General features: G+C 39.1%; 1 non-coding gene across 1 annotated transcript; it reads left to right on the top strand.

The window, feature by feature from the left end:
- Positions 1-16206: 16206 nt before the first annotated feature.
- LOC141654564 (small nucleolar RNA R71) lies at positions 16207-16313 on the top strand. Its single transcript, XR_012548120.1, has one exon. It is a non-coding gene; the product is annotated as a small nucleolar RNA R71 (small nucleolar RNA).
- The last annotated feature ends 2515 nt before the right edge of the window (positions 16314-18828 follow it).

Below are 18828 nucleotides of genomic sequence, written 5' to 3'. Positions count from 1 at the left end.
CTCAACTTTTGCTTAAGGATGCCCAATTCCAATTTACTGACGAGTGTGTTGAAGCTTTTAATAGAATCAAAGAAGCATTGATCTCGGCACCAATCATCCAACCCCCAAATTGGGAGTTACCTTTTGAGATTATGTGCGACGCTAGCAACTACGCCGTTGGAGCGGTACTTGGCCAACGGGTAGGGAGAGCTCTTCATGCCATCTATTACATAAGCAAAACCCTCGACCCTTCTCAAGTGAATTATGACACGACCGAAAAGGAACTTCTTGCCATTGTATATGCTTTGGATAAATTTCGGTCCTACTTACTTGGATCCAAGGTGATTGTATTTTCGGATCACCGTGCTCTCCGACATCTCTTGATAAAGAAAGAAGCAAAGCCAAGGTTGTTGAGGTGGATTTTGCTACTTCAAGAATTTGACTTAGAGATAAGAGATAAGAAAGGAGCCGAGAATGTAGTAGCGGACCATTTGTCAAGGATCCGGTTTCATGATGAAAATGGAGAAACCCCGATCAATGACTCATTCCCCGACGATATCTTGATGGCTATTCAAACTCAACTCGAAAGACACATCACCCCATGGTTTGCCGATTATGCTAACTATATTGTTGGAAAAGTGCTCCCTCCTAACTTAAACCACAACCAAAGGAAGAGATTCCTATTTGAAGTGAAGAGGTACTTTTGGGATGATCCAAACCTCTACAAGGAGTGTAGTGATGGGCTCTACCGGAGATGCATCCCTCAATGGGAAATCCAAGGAATCTTGGAAGGATGTCATTCATCACCTAACGGTGGGCACCATGGAGCAAGAAGAACCGTTGCAAAAATTCTCCAATCGGGTTTCTATTGGCCCACAATGTTTCAAGATACAAGAGAATTCATCATTCATTGTGATGCTTGTCAAAGAACGGGCAATATATCTTGGAGAAACGAAATGCCACAAAGAGGCATCCTAGAGGTGGAGATTTTCGATGTTTGGGGAATCGACTACCAAGGACCCTTTGTGACATCCAACGGGAACAAGTACATCCTTGTGGCCGTAGATTACGTTTCAAAGTGGGTAGAGGCAATTGCCACCCCAAATGATGATGCAAAAACAGTCACCAAGCTCTTCAAGAAGATAATTTTTCCACGATTTGGAGTTCCTAGAGCTATCATTAGTGATGGAGGAACACATTTCCATGAGAAGAAGCTTGCATCCCTTTTGACCAAATATGGTGTTCAACATCGAACCGGCTTGGGATATCATCCTCAAACAAGCGGTCAAGTGGAAATTTCAAATAGAGAGATCAAGCAAATTCTTGAAAAAGTTGTGAACAAGACTCGGAAAGATTGGAGCACAAAGCTTGATGATGCTCTTTGGGCTTATAGGACGGCCTATAAAACTCCCATAGGTGCCTCCCCCTACAAGCTTGTATATGGAAAAGCATGTCATTTGCCAATCGAATTAGAATACAAAGCTTATTGGGCAATCCGAGCACTCAATCTTGATCTCAAATTGAGCGGTCAAAAGAGGATGATCCAAATCCAAGAGTTGGAGGAATTCCGACTACAATCTTATGAGAATGCAAAGATTTACAAAGAAAGAACAAAATTGCTTCATGATAAGAGAATTCGACAAAAGGCCTTGCACAAGGGAGACAAAGTCCTTCTATTCAATTCCCGCTACCGACTCTTTCCGGGAAAATTGAATTCTAGATGGATGGGCCCCTATGTGATAACCGAAGTTGGGAAGTATGGAGATTTCGAACTCAAGGCGGAAGATGGAAGCAAGTTCAAAGCGAATGGTCAAAGGTTGAAGCCATATTATGAAGGAGCATTCGTTGGAGAGGTCGAGGCCATCTACCTCGGTCCTCCCCCTCCTTGACATCTCATCAAGAAAGAGAGTTTGGTGGAGTCCTCCCTAAACCGCCATTTGTAAATATACTAACCCTCTAACTTGTATTTATCATTTACTTGCATTTGTTTAATAAGCATAAATTCTTTTCATGAGCGCAAGTGAGGGAGGGTTACTAATGAGTTTTTGAATGAAGGAAGGAACAAATTCCTAAGTGTGGGGACGCATTGAAAGAAAGTAGAAAAAGTCAAAAGTTCGTGGCAGGAATCCGTGCGGATTCTCCGAATCCGACCGTCTGAAAGAATCCGGACGTCCGAGGGAAAAGACGCACGTCCCGCTTTGTTATGAAATTGAAGATTTCTGATCGGTGAACAATCCGAGCGTCTCGTGGAAGAAGACGCCCGACGAGGAAACCCGACGGATTATGGGAAAGACGCCCGTCTTTTTCTCAGGTGCAATTCAAGAAAATTCTCTGTTAGAGAATCCGTCCGTCTTTCTAAGAAGACGCCTGTCTCAACTCAAAGAATCCGAGCGTCTTGAGCACGGGACGCACGTCTTAAGGCGAGGAAGATTTTGGAATTTTCACTCGTGGCGTAATCCGAGCGTCTGGTCCGGAATCCGCCCGTCCCGTTTTCGAAGGATCCGAGCGTCTCGAGTGTGAATCCGCTCGTCTCCCTGCCCGTTTTCCAGCCCGTCTTTTCTCAATTAAATTACACCCCACCACCCTTTTAATGACACATCACTACTCTTTCCACTTACCCTATAAAACCCCCCCCTCCTTATGACTCCCATACATATCCAATTCACTCTTTTCACCCACAAAATCAAAAACCCCCAAAATCTAGGGTTTTCAACAATCACTCAACAAAGAACAACCTTACTCTTTCTCTAATCAAAAGAACTCAAGAATGGCTCCTAGAAGATCCTCCTTTAGAAACACAAGAAGACCAAGAATGGTGGGGAGTTCCTCTACTTCTCATCTCAACACCATTAGAAAAGAACATGAAGAGATTGTGGACCTCTCACGACTCAATGATTTCTCCAATGTGGAATTCCTAAATGATGTGCAAAGAATCGTATTCCATCGGCTTCTAAGTAAGAATATCCTTCCTACTAAATTTTTATGTCATTCTACTTTGAGAAAGCTTGGAATTTTCCACCAAGTGGAGGCTTTATTTGAGGTTCTTGGTCTTTCGACTCTCTTTCGTATGTTTGAACCCACTTACCGGTCTCTTGTACTCGAGTTCTTGAGTTGCTTAAAGATTACAACTTCAAACAAGGTGATTAGCATAGAGTTTAGGTTGGAAAATGTCTCTAGAACAATGACACTTGTGGAATTTGCGAATGTGTTCGGGCTTGATGTTTCGCCTACCCGAACATCAAGACCCAAGAATTATAGTGTTGCACCCTTATGGAGAGCCATGACGGGCCGAGACTTCATTCTTACTAAGGAGTGCCTTGCTTTTCACATCCAAAACCCGATCCTACGACTCACTTACCGATTTCTCTCGGGTACCCTCTTCGCCCGCCGCGATCCGGCTATAGTGAATCAAATGGATCTCATGTTCATGGAATCTTATCTAAACATCCAAGGAAAAGAAGGGTATCATCTCAATGCACCCTTAGTCTTGCTAGAGAAGTGGGCGAAATTTCGGAATGGAGATGATGATGGGAAGAGGCATATAGTAAATGGTGGACTCATAACAAGGCTTGCAAAGCACTTTAATCCTAGGTTCAATGAGAAGAATGAGTACACCCCACTCTCGGGAGGAACAAGAATTAATGAAGACCTCCTTGTTGTCCAACACCATTGGATAACCCTTGAGGGAATTGATAAAAGGATCAAATGGTTGACAAAAGGGAGTGCTCCTATCTATCTTCCTATGGCCGACCTACCTCGGATTTCCCCAAGGAGAGGAAGATTGTCCCCACTTCCCTCTTACCTCATTCAAAGTCAAGAAAGACAAGCTCCACCCCCACAAGCTCAACCACAAAACCCACCACCGCCACAACAAGTAAAACAAAGCCAAGATGAAAAGATAAAGGTGCCTCCTTACCCCTTTCCCTACCAACCTTACAACCATCCAAATCCCTTCATCCTCCCCCGTGACGACTTTGTCACGGGAATCTTGCAAGACTTGCACTACCGTCAATATGAAACCAATGTGGACAACTATTATGCTCTTTACCCCCAATACCACGACATGGTTCAAAAGGGACGGATAAGTGAAGAAGGAGCTTTTCCATCATGGGCTCAAATGGAGTTACTTTTTCCAAATTCGGAGAAGGCTAATGAAGGTGCGCATGGTAGGCAAGGAGAGGAGAGTGATAACTCTTGTGGAGGTGATACGGTGAAGATTGAGAGCGAAGAAGATGAATTCATGGATCCAAGCTTGAGTGATGCTTCTAGGGATATTTGGGATACCGATATAGAAGGAGATGATGCCGATATCTAGAAGACTACTTCATAACTAGGTGGAGCGGGCAAGAGGCACCCACCTTAGTTCTAGTGAAGTCTTCTTATCTCCCTTCTTTATCTTTATTTTTCATGAAAAGAACTTTGCATCTTGTTTCTTTGTATTTTATTCTCATCATTGGTTAGTTTAGTCCTAGCAACATCAAAGGACTCACACCTCGGTTCCTTTGAGGTGTTCTTTATTGTTCCCATTTTTGAAAATCCAAAATGACAATCTAGTCTCATGCATAGCATAGCATGTGCACGAACTCCCCCATGCTTTGACATTAGCAATAGTGTCTTGCTTGGTTTGGGGAAGTTGATGCATACGCAACGGGAGGTAATTTAAATTATCCTCTCCGTCATAACAAAACAACATGCATCATGTAGTGTAGTTTAGTGTAGAATTGCATTTAATATAGAAAATCATGCATCACTCTTGCATAATTTCCATCATTTTGGCCATTGAGGACAATGCCCATATTAGTGTGGGGATGGGAATTCTAACACTTAACTTTTATTCAAAAACCATAAAAATTGAAAAATTTCAAAAATCATAAAAATTTGAAAATTGAAAAAAACCAAAAACAAGTTCATTTCCTTTGTATATATAGTCTTGTATATATTGTGTTTGTTCATCCTTTTTCACTTTGATTGACTACGCCACATCCGAGACATGAGGATATTGAAGACCGCATGGTATGATCTTTTCAATCTCCTTTTTCCTCTTTATGTTAATGACTATGTGGCTTTATTTTGATTGATGCGGTAAAAACAATGTGAACTTAGGACTTGCATTTAGTTTAGTATGTCATGCTAGTTGGTAGAATCACTTGCATTAGGATGTTTATATTAGTTGCATCATGGCATGTAGTTGCATGTTAGAAATGTTTTGAAAAGATGCCTATTTTGGAACTTTGACAAGAGCAACTAAGCCATTATAAATACTTGTTCAACTCAAGACTTTGCCTACTAGAATGGTTGTAAAACACCCTAGATAGTGTCATACTAGTGTCTTTTGACCCATGACCCAAGGCCTAGTCAAGAGTTTGCATGTGAGTCACCTATCCAACCCCGTGATGCGATATGGACTTGGTTAACTTGTCTAGGTGACCTTGTTTGACCTTGTGGTAAGGCAACCCAAAAATATTTTCTATCAATAAGCTTGAAGTGCTCATCTCAAACAAATTTTGTCATGTGGAAGTAATGTAATGCCAAGGAAACCTCAAGCGTTATGAATTGTTGAATGTTGAGAATTTTTAAGTTGTTTTGATGGAGGTTTACCACTTCGATGTGCTTTGGTGTGGGATCCATTGAATTGGGCCCCCATACGGTTGTGAATTCGGCCGCCCAGAGACAGAGTGACTTCACCCCAAAAAGCTATTGTCTAGAGGTTAACCGGTTGCCTAATAAGCGATTGGCGAAAGCAAAGGACACTAGCCCGTAAGGGACAAACCCCATCTTAAATTTTTGAAATGTGAAAGTGAAATGAGGACAATTTTGAAATACTAGTCATATCCAACCATTGTGAATAAAGATTTGAGCATTTCATTCCCAAAAAGCCTTTTGTCAAGCCACTTGGTCGAGCTTGGGACGATCCATGACCTTTACTTTTGTAGAGAATTCGAGACTTGTCATGTCATATGCCACTAGCATCATAGGGATCATCATTCCACCACCATCCGATCGCTCTTGACGAAAGCATTTGGAAATTGAGGACGAAAGTAGTCTAGTTTAACACCATTTGGAGGTGATTTAGTGCCATCCTCTTAGACTTAGTAATTTGTTGAACTAGTATTTGTGAAGGATTACATGCTCTTAAATTTGTTCCTCTTTAGTGCCTCCGCCACTTGATGAGGGAGTGGCTATTCCTTTTTGTAGATGCATCCATTATGTGTTTTTATGTGCTTAATGTTTGGATGTGTCGCCATTTTGGCAAGACCCACCTTGCCTTGCAAGAAGGCATCCTACCTCATGGTTGTCTTGTTGTGAGTTGAAGGGGCGGAGTGAGACCCGCTAATTGTCTCATATCGGCTATTATTATTAGGTTAGGTTAGTATTGGTCCTAGTCTTTGTCACCTCTTTACTCGGGACGAGCAAAGGTTCGGTTTGGGGATATTTGATGCGACCATAATTGGCGCATATTTAGCCCCCGAATTACCATTGTTTCTATGCTTTTTAGTGCTTATTTGGGTCATTTCTTATCTTTAGATCTTTGTTTTGCATATTCTTTGAGATTTTGATCCCTTGGTAGGAAAGGAGTAAGAATCTTGCATTTTCATGGCAAAACAAGGCTAAATGGATCATATTCAATGACCAAGCATCAAGGAGAGACAAGACTAGAAGGCCTTTGTACATAGCTAAGTAGAAGATCAATGTTGAGAAAGGATCCTTGAGTCCCCAAGGAAATCCCCAAGGATTCTATGAAGAAAAGGGAAGAAAAGAAGAAGGAATGACGCTGTAGAAGAATCCGAACGGATCATCCATGATCCGTCCGTCCGCCCAGCTCAATCCGAGCGTCCTTACCCAGGATCCGCTCGGATCCCCCAGGCCCAATCCGAGCGTCTTACGCCTTGATCCGCTCGGATCGTCCATGCCCCATCCGTCCGTCTCGACCTCCATCCGCTCGGATCACGGACAAAGATGGTTTCGTCCTTCAAGTTACAAAATGGAGACGCCCTTCTCTCATTGAATACCGGAGTCTCCTTGCTCAACTTAAAAAGTGTAATTACTAGTTTAGCCCTTAGTTAACCCTAATGCATCCTCCCTAATTTTCACTATAAATACCCCATTAGTCTAATTAGAGGAGCATGTTCTTCTAATCAATAATTAGAGTAGTTAATATCAATCAAATCTCTCTTCAATATTGTAATCAAGTATTAATCAAGTTTTAATCCAAGTTTTAGTTCCTTAATCTCTCTCTTGTTCTTACTTTATTTTGGGTAATTGAAGATTATTTGGGTTATTATTGGGAGATTGACAACCTCTCAATCTAGGATTCAAGTACTTCTATTATTCTTGCTTTATTATTGGAATCATTAGTAGGTATAATCTCTTAATCCCTTTTTAATTATTGCTAATTACTTTCATTTATTCATCATGTTTCATTATGTTAGTATGATTGACAACCTTTCTAGCATGATCAATATGATAATGAGTGAGTAGTCTCTTAGCTAGGGTTTAATGGGTGATTAAGGGAAACCAACATGGGGATGATTCATGCTTAAATCAATATGCTTTCATATCTTATTTGCTTGCTTGTTTTGATCTTAATGCATGCACATGTTATGTTTGATGAAATGCTAAGCCTATGAATCCTTGCATTTATTATCATCTACTATCTCTTCAACTTGACTTGTAAGACATAACCCAACTCGAGTCTTGTTAGACCATGCATGTGTTAAGTAGGGAAGATTAAGTCGACTTGTAGGTGTTGTACAATCCAAGAGATTCGGCTCCGGACCCAAACTTTCCTAGGATTGTAAGATATAACCCAACTCAATCCATCACAACAATAATTGCTTGCTTATAATTTGAGAACATGTTTGTATGATCATATCCCATGAATCCCCTATGAACCCATGACACCCTAGTGCTTTTAATCAATTATTTACACCCTTATTCCATTTACCTTGTTAGTTTATTTTCATTGCTATTTTAGTTTAGTAACCTTCTACATCAACCCAACTTGTGACACCCCTAGACACCACTAGTAGCAATAGAAATCTTCGTTTTCAATACCCGTCCCTTGGGATCCGACCTTTACTTGCCTCTTTACTAATTTGTAGAGTTGTTTGTGAAGTATAAATTGTGTTTTGTATCGACCATTGACCAACGACCACATTTGCTTAACTTGTGAACTAAATGGCTCCGATCAGAGATCGTATTTAATTACAAACACATCGATATTCCCATTCATTTCAGGTAATAAAGATTAAAATAAACTAGGCCATACTAGGTACAACAAGATAAATACTTTATATAAATGACAGTCATTCATTCAACTTAAATAAATATGCTTAAAATGCTGCAAAATGATGCCAAAATCGCCCTATCCATCAATCGTTGGTATCCATCTCGGTGTTTGTGGATTTAATCGATTTTTAACATGTAAAAATCAATAATCAACTCTTAAATCTCATTTAAGTCCAAACTAATTGTCCAAACTGTTTTGAACCTCAAAATTAGTCCTCACTAATTTTATGATGAATAATTAGTTTGATTTGGTGATATTTTGCTAATTTAATCGGTAAAATCATAAATTTTAAGTAAAAATCCAAAATAATTGAAAAATTACCCAAACAATTAAAACAAATATTTTGAGTATTCTGGAACACTCCCAAGAACACCAAAATGTCAGAAAAATTGCCCCAAAAATCCGGATAAAATTTATGAAGAAAAGGATTGATATTTATCGGTTTTTAACCACTAAAACCAATACACATCAAAACAAGGTGAAAATACATTTTAAAATTCACTTTTAACATTTAAATAATATTTTTAAATGTACATAAATTTATCATGGGCAGAATCAATTGTTTCGAAATTATGATTAATTTATTTCACTTTTATCGACTTTTATCTCATAAAATCAATAAACATGCAAAAATTCAAACCAAACTTCAACCTTTTGCATACAATCAGTAGAAAAAATGCATGAAATACCATAAAAATTCCATGGCCCGAATCAACTTTTAACTATTTTTAGTCAATTTTTAACTAAAATACGGCATTTTGACTCGGTTTTCTACCAAAAAACATTAAAAATAGCAAAATAACTTCATAAATCACCAAACTTAACCACAAATCTTTTGAGATCAGTAGGTGTTTATGCCCCAAAAATTTCGTGCTAAAACCTCTTCTAACACATTTTTTGAGATTTTATAAATTATCTCATAATTTATTAATATGCTTAAAATCAACATGCAAATTACAAGCCTAAGCTCTGATACCACTTGAAAGATCATAGATCCATATTAGACTCTCTAATAAAAATTAAATTATCTCATAATTAATCATTTTGGTGATCTATGTAACATGCATGCAAATATAAAAGCATAAAAATAAAAGTTAAGGAAAAACAGTTTCCTTACATTGATTTTATGGTAATATGGGCACAAACTGGATCACCTATCTAGTATGTTCTTGAGCTAAAAATAAATGGATGATCCTCCTTGAAAAACTTTCAAAAAGAAAGTCTCCTTCAAGTTGCACCCAAGAACAAATCACCCAAATAATCTTACAAATATTAACTAGATATTTGTAAAACATACCCTTGATAATATTTGTAATATTACTAACACTCTTAGTAATAATATTTTGATTACTAACTTCTTAGTAAATGATGTACAATAATTTTAGAGAGAAATACCAACAAGTTTTATTCACATACAAAATAGTGTACAAGTGAAGTAGTGTAAAAATGAACAAAACTTGGAGTATATAAGAGGAAGTGGCAGGTGGAGTGTAGTAGTGGAGTGTATGATTCATTTTCCTTATTTTATTGTCCAACACATTATGACACACATAATGATCACATGACAATTATGGAAGAAAAATAAGCAAAGTGTAATGATCATGATCATCCATTACACTCCATTTACACGGTCCAATGTCCCATTTACGGGTCCATTTTGGTTCTTATATTTGTCGCACAAATACGTGTAAATTTTATTTAAACATCGTTTCATGTTTAAATGCTTCCAATTAATTTCGTCCAAATCACTCCGTAAATATAGGTGTATCGCTACACATATTATTTACGTACTAATATTAATCACATTAATCAATTAGTAAAATTTTAGTGAATTAACAATTAATTAACTAAAACCCGTCTCCCACAATTATTGTTCAATTATCGCATAATTAAATAATAACTGTCGTGCCTCGAGTTCGCAACTCGAAATCTCTCTAAAATAATCGACTAACCTTTTAGTCTACAAATCAAGGGACTAAATAAATTGTATCTCATACAATTAATTAGTTGTCAATTGGGGTTCGTTCCTTTAGGTGTGACCGAAAGGGGTCAGTTGATCACCGCCGTCTCACGACAATAACGTCAAACTCTAGTCAGCCAACCGTTATCGATTTACGTTAATCAACTGACGAGGATCAAATAATTAAATATCTGATGATATTCCTTTAATGAGATTTATTATGTAAACGCACTATTGTGGAGGACACTAACTCCAACATAAACTACATGCAATTCCTAAGATCACATTGGTTTGTATTGCATCAATCAAAATAAAGCCACATAGTCATTAACATAGAGAGGAAAAAGGAAATTGGAAAGATCATACCATGCGGTCTTCTTATTCCTCATGCCTCGGATGTGGCATAGTCGATCCAATGTGATAAGAGGACAAACAAACACAAGTATATACACAATATACAATTCTACACTACAAAGGAAAGGACATATTTTTGGATTTTAAAATTTTTCAAATATTTATGGTTTTTGTTTATGTGAAATGAAAGAACATGTTTTGATTTTTTCAAAAAAAATTCAATTTTTATCGTTTTTTATTTTAAAAGTTAAGTTAGAACTTCCCATCCCCACACTAGTATGGGCATAGTCATCAATGGCCAAAACGATAGGAAATTATGTAAGCTAAATGAGAATGCATGATTTCTACACTAATATGCAAACTATATGACATATATACAAGTGATGCATTCTAATTTATCCTATATGATGCATGATTTTATTGGTTGGAGAGATAATTTAGATTAACTCCATTCCTTGTGTTTGAACTTCCCCAAACCGATCAAGACACTATTTCTAGTGTCAAAAAGAGGGAGTTCATGCACAAGGCAATGATGTAATGCATGAAACTAATTGTCATTTTGGATTGTACAAGTGGGAAAAATAAATGAGACACCTCAATGGAACCGAGGTGGGAGTCCTTTAAATGTTGCTTGGACTCAAAACAAGTGATCAAGATTAAAATTTTAAAACAAGAGATATAAACAAAGCTAAAGGAGGTGTAGGAAACTCACAATGGAATAGGTTGAAGTTAAGTGATCGATCCCGCATATGTGGCATCCTCCAAATAGCTTGTCAATCCTCAATTGTCGCTCATGGCGACATCCTCATCATTATCATCAATCTCTTCTTCGTCATCCTCATCATCCACCTCCATTGATCCGGAGGCTTCACCATTTCCATCATCATCATTGGAACTTGAACCTTACTCTTCTTCTTCTTGACATGAATCATTACCTTCCCCGTCTTCATAAACAACAACCTCCTTCCCATTACCCACCCGACTATCCATTTCGGCATCTTGAGAAGCATTTGGGAAAAATACCTCCATATCCGCCCAACTAGGCAAAGGACATGTAGGATCAAGAAGTCCTTGCCTAGCTAGATGTAGGAGGGGCGGATATTGAGCATGGTAAGCATTCACCCGATCTTCATGAGCTTCTTTATGCATTTGTTGCATTAATTGGGTCAAATAGTCGTTGCCTACCATGACATTGGAGTCACTCGGTTTGAATTCATGGTAGGCAAAGGGGTATGGTGAAGATACAATGGAGGAGGAGGAGGGGTTTGCATTTGGTTCCCTATGTTGCTTCATTATCACTTCGGCTTCCTTGGAGACGGGCAATAGGTAGTTTAGCCTACGGACGGAGAGACGGAAAATCTTGCTAGGCAAGATGAAGGTGCTTCTTTGATGAGCCACTCAAATTTGTTGTCAAGGTTGACATTCTTGACCCAATGGAATTTGTTGATCATAGTGCTCATATCAAGGAGGTTGCTCCCTTTAACCGGTTTGTAGGTGTTATCTTTGTTGAAATTTGTGTTAAAGTGCTTAGCTAGCCTCATTACTAAGCCGCCGTTTACAATGAAGGCCGCTCCGTCTTTCCCATTATCAATCTCTAGCCACCTATCAAGCAATAGTTGAAGAATGTTGTAGTTTTTGGTGAACTTTCCATTGATATTCATGTAGGACTCAAGGTAGACAAAATCAAGTTCGGTGAAGTGATTGGTGCCTTTTCTAGCAATCAAGGTATTGCCCACAAACTTGTGCCATACTCTTATACACGGATGATGAACTTATAGAGCATGACACTCCCGGAAAGAATCAAACTTTTGACCGGTAATAGCTTTCCAAAGGGGTGCGGCATCATATTTCAAAGGCTTCTTCTCATAATGGTGATATTGTAAAAGACCAAACACATTACCAAACTCATTTAAAGTCATGCTTCTACTCTTGTTCTCAAGACAGAAATCAACAAAAGGTCGAGTCTCTACCTTAGACACCTTTAAGGAGCTTACGGACTCCATGGTTAATGAAGGGTAGGTCAATTATTCCATTTCAAAGAGGGCTAACAACCTCATGAACTCGAAAAATGTTGTAGTTCATTCAAGCACACCCAATTTTCCAAAGTGTCTTGACATATAAAATTGGTAGCCACAATCGTCTTTCAGTAAGGGTAAAAATGCATTGCTAAGAGCATCGTTTAAGAAAGTTACCTCCGGAAAATTTGGCAATTGTTCTATAACCGGAGTAGGTGTGGTAGCTTCCTCAATAGGCGTTGCGATTTCTTAGATTTCCGCCCTTAGTTGTGTCACTACCGAAGCCTTAGATGCAAGAAGAGCTTGTTGTCTCTTTGATAAATTTGCAGTCTTGGGTGCCTTGTTTCCGCCTTTGGTCCTTGCCATTGTCTTCTCCTTCTCAAATTTGTATCAACAAACCAATATTGTGCTTGAATGCTCCTTGTTTCCTCAAACTTCAATCAATTCCTTAATCAATTTTAGGATTTTCGAATTTGTACTCAAACCCTAGAAAATTGATTCAATTTGTGAGAATTTTGATGTTTAGATGGTCTTTTGTTGATAAAGCAGTGATTTAATCTTGTTTTGAGCAAGTTTTGTTTGAATGGTGGTGAATTTTGTTGAGAAATTTGTGTTTTTGAATGAGGGGGTTGAGGGTTTCGAGGGAGAAAAGGTATGTTGTGGAAGGTAGAAATGAATTGGGAAGGAAGGAGTCATCCCGTGTTTTTGGTAAATAGTAGCTCGGGACGCGTGGATTCAACACGGGACGCTCGGATCGTCTTACAGCATTTCCAGAAATTGTAAACCCGTGCTAGGACGCGCGGATCAGTCACAGCTCGAGCAGATTCCCTTTGGGGACACTCGGATTCTCCTAAGGACGTGCAGATTTCCATACAGGGAAATTTTATAAAATTTGAAGCATGCCAGGACGCGCGGACTGGTGCCAAGACGAGCGCCTCTATGTATGGGACGAGCGTCCTGGAGATGATCTGCTCAGATTTTCTTACAGGAAATTTCTTCACTTCAAACATTCCAAGGACCCGCGTCCTAAGGCCAGGACGCTCGAATCCTTCTCTGGGACGCCCGGATCGATACTGGGGACGCTCGGATCATCTTCAGCTCCCACGGGCTCAGGTCTGCCCGTGGGGTTTCCTTTTCCCATATTATTCTTTCTTCTTTTCCTTTGTTCATTGTTGTGGGTGCACTATGAAGGCTCAGTTAGCCTAGGCACTTGCTATCCCCACACTCGATCAAACACTACACATCAAAACATGTTAAATTACCTCCCTCACTTGCTCTCATGTCAAAAATATTTGATCAAAGCACAAAAATGCAAATCGAAAAATGACAAAGATGCAATAAAGGAAATAAAATGCGAGTTAAGAGGTTAGAATATTTACAAATGGTGGTTTAGGGAAGACTCCACCAAACTCTCATTCTTGGATGAGATGTCAAGGGGGCAAAGCCAAGGTGTTGTTGATGTTGCTCAACACCTTGTAGAAGTAGTTGAAGGCTTGCTCATTGTTATGATAGAGGTTTTGGGTAGACCTTTGCACATTGTTTTCTTCATTGTTGTATTCCAAGCCAAAGTGATGATAAGGATCCACAAAGCCTTGGTCTAAGGTCATAGTATTTCTAATATAAGGATTGACCAACCCTTCAAATTCGTCGTCTCATAGACCACAAACTTCACTAGCTTATTCCACAATGATGTTATGAGTTGATAAGGACAACTCTTCTTCCTTGTTGTCTTGGCCGATGAGGCCTTCTTCATTACTTGTCATGATGGGTGAGCTATTCAAGCTCTCATTGTTGTTGAAAATTCCTTGCTCTCCGGATAGAGCTACTTGAAGGTCATCCACTTTCTTCTTCCATGCGGGTGGTGTTTCTTTAATCATGGCTTGATCCTTGCATAGAGATTCTAGCTTCTTCCATGTAGTCGGGGAGCTCTCATGGTTTTGTCAAGATTGAAAGTGATTGTCTCATCTCCCACTTCATGTGTGAGCTCTCCATGTTTCAAATCGATTACCGCTCCGGCGGTATACAAGAAAGGTCATCCTAAGATGATAGGAATGTTGGAATCCTCTTCCATGTCTACAATGACAAAGTCCACCGGGATGAAGAATTTGCCAATTCTGACGGGCACATCCTCCCATACCCCTAAAGGTACTTTTGTTGATCGATCCGCCATTTGAAGAGTGACGTTGGTGCATTTGAGCTCTTCCATCCCTAGCCTCTTACATACCGAGTATGGAATAACACTTGCACTTGCTCCAAGGTCACACAATGCTTTGTTGATTGTAGTGTCGCCAATGGTACATGGAATAGAAAAACTTCCCGGATCTTTGAGCTTTGGAGGGGAACTTCCTTGAAGAATAGCACTACTCACTTTGGTAAAGGCAATAGTCTCTAGCTTTCGGATGGATTTTTTCTTGGTAAGAATATCTTTCATGTATTTTGCATAAGCCGGAACATGATAGATCAATTCCTTGATTGGGATTGAGACCTCTAGGTTCTTCACAATTTCCATGAACTTTCCAAGTTGGTCATCAAGCTTAGGCTTAGCTTGTCGACTTGGGAATGGAAGTCTAATCACAATAGGCTCTTTTTCCTTAGCCTTCTCTTCATTCTTCTTCTTTGAAACTTCATTGGAGGTAGGATCTACCTCCTTAGAGTTCTCCACAACTCCTTGCTTGTGACTAACATCCACAATATCTTCCTCAATTGGCCTTATCGGCCCCTCATATCTTGTACCACTTCTCAAATGGATGGCACTAATCGTCTCATGTCTTGGGGGATTACCTTGAGGCGATAATTGCCCCTTTTGTCTTTGAGAGCTAGAAGATGCAAATTGAGTCAATTGAGTTTCTAACATTTTGGTGTGGGCAAGAATGTTGTTGATGGTGATCTCTTTAACTTGGCTATCTTTTTGCATTTGGGTGAAAAATTCTTGTTGGTTCATTTTCATTTGGAGGACCGCTTTTTGAACATCAAAGCTTTGGTCATTTGGTTGGTTGTAAGAAGGTTGATTTTGGTAACCTTGGCTTTGGTTGAAAAAGGGTCTTTGAGCTTGGTTTCTCATTGGAGGTGGGGTGTATGTTTGTTGGGGGTTTTGGACATTTTGGCTCTTGTATGAAAGATTTGGATGGAATTTGGTGTTCTAATTATAGTAATTGGAATAAGGTGTGCCACTCTTGTATGCTTGGAAAGCATTGACTTGTTCACTTGTTCCCCTACATTCGCTTTGATCATGTCCCAAGGTTCCACAACTTTCACATACTCCACTTGGGATTGAGGATGATGCCACCATAGCATTAACATGTTGTTTGGGTGATTTGGAGGCTTCATCAAGCTTAGCCATGGCCTTCTCAATCTTCAAATTGATGGTGTCAATATGAGCACTTAGTTGAGCACCCAATTAAGTGATGGAATCTACCTAATGCTTTCCTCCTCTTATGGCCTTTCGAGGCCTACTATATTGGGAATTATGAACGGCCATCTCTTCGATTTTGGCCCATGTTTGATTGTCATCAACTTCGGTAAACATCCCATTGGATCCCATATTAAGAATATTGCGGGAGTCTTCATATAGGCCGTTCCAAAATTGTTGCACAAGGAACCACTCACTAAGTCCATGGTGTGGAGAAGAACGACAAGTGTCCTTAAATCTCTCCCATGCTTCAGATAATGATTCCTCATCCTTTTGCTTGAACCCGGTGATTTGGGCTCTAAACATATTAGTCTTCTCCGGAGGGTAGAATTTCTTGTAGAAGGCAAGTGCTAACTTCTTCCATGAATCAATACCAAGTGTAGCCTTGTCTAGGCTCTTCAACCATTACTTTGCGGTACCGATCAAAGAAAAAGGAAACAATACCCATCGGATTTGGTCTTGAGTAACTCCGGTTTGAGAAATTACATCACAATAGTCACAAAAAGTCTCCATATGTGAATGAGGGTCTTCACTAGGCATCCCTCAAAATTGACTTCTCTCAACTAATTGTATGAATGCGGATTTGGCAATGAAATTACTGGTTAAATGTGGTGGTGTAGGAGTACCGTTTGGTAGGTTCTCCTCGGTTGGTACGGAATGTGATGAAAATTTAGGCATTGTAGGTTGATTTTGTGGTGGGTTTTGAATTGGGGTATCCTCTCCTTCTCTTGCAAAAGGGTTGGTAAACTCAATGTTATTTGGTTGAATGTCCACAATCTCGAAATCAATAGGTAATAAATTACCTTGTGATCTCCTAGTCATGCAAAATATCAAACAACTCGAAAACAATTAGAACAACCTTGAGGAGATTAACTTCCCCAAGGTAAAGAAAGACACAACTAAAAACAATTAATGAAAATCAAATCAATTAAACACCGTCTCCGGCAACGCCGCCATTTTTGGCTTGGTTAAAACTCGTCGTCAAAAGCTACCAACCAAAACGATATTTATAACTTCATAAACTACTCTTAGCAAAGAGGTAAGTAAAGGTCGGATCCAAGGGACGGGTATTAATGTAGGATTTTCAATTGTAAGTAGCTATGTCTAAGGGTGTCACAAATTGGGTTGAGATGAGATGTAGTCTAAACTAATCAACAAGATGAATGTAAATTAATGAAAACAAAGTAAAGCAAATAAAGGGGTTTGTAAACAATTGATTAAAGGCACTAGGGTGTCATGGGTTCATAGGGGATTCATGGGAGTAGATTATACAAACATGTTCTCAATTAGATGCAAGCACTTATTGTTGTGATGGGATTGAGTTAGTGCATGTCTTACAATCCCTAGGAAGATTTGGGTCCCAGAGCCGAGTCGTCTAGACTTTACAACAACAACAAGTCGACCTAATTCTTCCTATTCAACTCTATGCATGGTCTAATGAGACTCGAGTTGGTTTATATCTTACAAGCCTCATTGAAAAGATAAGGGATGGTCAAAAAATGCAAGGATTCATAGGCTCGCATTTCATCAAACATAACATGTGCATAGGTTGAAATCACAACAAGCAAGCAAATTGATTATGAAAACATATTAGATTAAGAATAGACCAATCCCCATATTTGTTTCCCCTAATTCCCCATTAATCCTAGCTAGAGAAACTACTCACTCATGATCAAGTTTAGCATGCTAATAAGGTTGTCAATCATACTAACAAAGCAAAACATGATGAATAAAGTAAAGCGATTAACAATAATTAAACAAGGGTAAAAAGGAATTATACCTATGGAGATGATCCAAATAATAAAGCAAAGAATAATAGAAGTACTTGATGATTGATGGAAGATTGTCAATCCTCCAAATAAACCCAAATAATCTTCTAATTACCCAAATAAAAGGAAGAACAATTGAGAGATTAATTACAGATTAAGATGTGATTAATGTTGAGAAATGTATTACAACTAAATTAAGACTAATTTAAGAGAGGATTAAGAATTGATTGAACTACTATTAAGAGTTGATTATAACTTGATGATAATCTAGGTAGTACAAAGGGGTATTTATACTAAAATTAAGTACAAGGATTAGGGTTACTAAGGGCTTAAATGACTATTAAGACCCTAATAAAACTTGAGGAAATGCAACTCCCGAGGGACATGCCCGGATCGTCTCTGCTAGTCCCACTATGATCCGCTCGTCCTGTGCTGAGGCACAGGTTGTTCTGTAAGAAGATCCGCTCAGATCAAGGAGGAGACGCTCGGATCATAGCTCTTAAATCCGATCGTCCTGGGATAAAGCCGCTCGGATCATGGCAATTTGGTACGCTCGGATCATGCTCGTGTCGCTCGGATCCTTGGATAGAGTTGTTCCCTTGTTTGGCTCCTTAACAATCCGCAAAGATCGTGTTGGGGATGCAAGGATCTTTTCATTATTTCCCATTTCACTTTATTTATCTACTTAGGCCTCTAGTGTCGGTCTTCTCTTTGATGCTTGGTCATTAGATGCGATCCATTTAGCTCCATTTCGCCTCATAAATGCAAGGTTAGAAATCCTCTCCTACCAAGGACACAAAACCTCAAAGAATATGCAAAATGGGAAACTAAATATAATAAATGACCCAAATATGTGCTAGAAAACATGGGAACGAGGTTAATTCGGGGACTAAATGTGCTCAAATTTAAGTCACATCAAACATCCCCAAACCGAACCTTTGCTCGTCCCGAGTAAAGAGGTGACTAAAACTAGGACCTTTATTTAAACTAGCCTACTAATATAACCCATATGAGACAATTAGCTGGTCTCACTCCGCCCCTTCAACTCACAA

This window comes from Silene latifolia, chromosome 4, assembly GCF_048544455.1.
Source record: "Silene latifolia isolate original U9 population chromosome 4, ASM4854445v1, whole genome shotgun sequence".
NCBI lineage: Eukaryota > Viridiplantae > Streptophyta > Magnoliopsida > Caryophyllales > Caryophyllaceae > Silene > Silene latifolia.
Note: the sequence above shows the minus strand (reverse complement) of the source record. Positions and strands in the feature narration are given on the sequence as shown.